Here is a 2496-nt window from a genome sequence, read left to right as displayed (position 1 = left end):
GAGCTGAACATGTTCCATTTATCTATATGTCTATTCCTTTACTAATACCATTCAATATTTATTATTGTAGCTACACAGAAGGTTGTGGAATAGTGTAGTGTGAGTCTTCCAACTTTATTCTTTCAAAATCGCTTTGGCTGTTTTAGTTCTTTTTCTTTTCCATATAAAATTTAGAATCAGCTTGTTTATATATATAAAAAGTCTTTCTGAGATTTTTATTGAATTTCATTAAATTTGTAGAAGAATTTTGTGTGAATTGACATTGTTGGTATGTTGAGTCTTCTGATCCATAAACTCAGTTTGTCTCTGCATTTATTTAGGTTGTCTTTTTCTTTTTTATCAGTGTTTTTTGTTGTTTTTGGTATATACATCCTGTACATGATTTGCTAGACTTCAGGTTTTGCTAAGTATGTTGGGTTATTTTTAGTTATTATGAATGTTTGCTTTTTTAAAAAAAAATAAATTGGTTTCTAAATGTTCATTGCCAGGATATAGAAATATGGTGGATTTCTGTGTGGTGATCTTGTATCCTCTGAACTCACTTATTAGTCCTAGAAGTTCTTTCTTTGTAGATTCCTTAGGATTTTCTACATAAGCAATCATGTCAAGTGGAATAGGGATGATTTTATTTCTTCCTTTCCAATCTGTATGGCTTTTATTTCCTTTTCTTTCTTGCACTAAGATTTTCAGTATGATGTTGAATATGAGTGGTAAGCAGATATTTTTGCCTTTTTCCCAGTCTTAAGGAGAAAGCATTCAGTCTTTCACCCTTAAATATGATGCTAGTCATAGGATATTTTGTTGATGCTTTTTATCAGTTGAGGAATTGTTTACTATAAGTGAATATTGGAATTTTTCAAATGCTTCTTCTGTACCTATTGATAGGATCATGTATTTTTATACTGTGAATATGGTGGATTATATCCAATGATTAATGAATATAGAGCCAATCTTGCAATTTCTGGATAAACTCTACTTTGCTGTGACATTACTTTTTATACATATTGTTGAATTTTATTTGCTAATATTTTGTTGAAGAACTTTGCATTAATGAGGAATATTGGTCTGTAATTTTCTTGGTATTCTTATGTCTGGCTTCAGCATTATGATGGCCTCATAAAATGAGTTTGGAAGTGTTCCCTCTTCTAATTTCAGGACAAGACTATGTAAAAAGAGTGTTACATCTTCTAAAAGTGATTGGTAGATTTCAACAATAAATTCATCAGGGAGTGCAGATTTCTTTTTTGGTAATTTTTAAACAAAATATTTAATTTATTTAATTACTAGCTATTCTAATGTTTAGTTTATATATTTCACATTTGATGAGTTTTGTTAGCTTATGGTTTTCAAAGAATTAATCCATTTTATCTAAGTTATATAATGTATATAATTAGAGTTGTTCATATGATTCCCTTATTTTCCTTTTAATGTCTGTGGGGTCTTAGGAATATACCCCATTTTATGCCTAATATAGGTAATTCACATCTTCTCACTCTCTCTCTTTTTGTTGTTGTTGTTGTTGTTGTTGTTGCTGTTGTTGTTCTTGTTGTAAGTCTTGTTTTGGGGAGGTAATTAGATTTATTGATCTTTTCAATACATTTTTGGCTTCTGTAATTTTCTGTACTGTTAGTTTTTAATTTCATTTATTTCTGCTCTTATCTTTACTATTTCCTTTGTTCTGCTTGATTTTCCTTTTCTTTGTATCTTGAAGTAGAAACTTAGATTAGTTATTGAGACCTTTCTTCTTTTCTAAATAGTTAATGCTGTAAGATTCCTGTATTCATACCCTTAGCTGAATCCCACAGATTTTGATATATTGTATTTTCATTCCCTTTAATTTAAATATATTTTTAAAAATTATTGCGACTTTTTCTTGGCTAATGGAATATTAAAAATTGTGATGTTTTATTTCCAAAAGCTTGGGAGTTTTCTCGATATCTTTCTGTTATTCATTTCTTGTTTAATTCTCCACCCTTTTAATACCAAAGCTTTTCCAAGTAGAGAAGAAGGTTCACCTCTTTCAGTGTTTTAGGTTCCTGTGGGCCCCTGCTGCAGTGACTATAATTTGCTACTTGGATTCAAACACAGCAGCTGGTATTTGCAAACAGACCCTTCTGACTTCAACACTTGAGATCATTTTTTGCCTCTGTTTTATTTATTTATTTATTTATTTATTTATTTATTTATTTATTTATTTATTTATTTATTTTATACCACATAGCCAGTAAGCAAATCCTTTGAGCTCTACCTTCAACATATATCCAGAATCCAAACATTTCACACCACCTCCAATGATACCACTCTGGTCCAACCTGCCATCATCTCTGGCTCATTTTATTGCAATAGCCTCCTAACTGGACTCCCAGCCTCCATTTTTAACCCTGGCCCCCTTTATTCTGCTCTCAGCACAGGAGAATGAACCTTTTTTTTGTTTGTTTGTTTTGTTTTTGTCTTTTGTCTTTTTCCGTGTCCGGCAACGGATCGCAACCCTCAGTG

Source organism: Galeopterus variegatus, unplaced genomic scaffold (assembly GCF_000696425.1).
Source record: "Galeopterus variegatus unplaced genomic scaffold, G_variegatus-3.0.2 Scaffold4727, whole genome shotgun sequence".
Taxonomy (NCBI): Eukaryota; Metazoa; Chordata; class Mammalia; order Dermoptera; family Cynocephalidae; genus Galeopterus; species Galeopterus variegatus.
The sequence above is the reverse complement of the archived record's forward strand: the minus strand, read 5'-3'. Positions refer to the sequence as shown.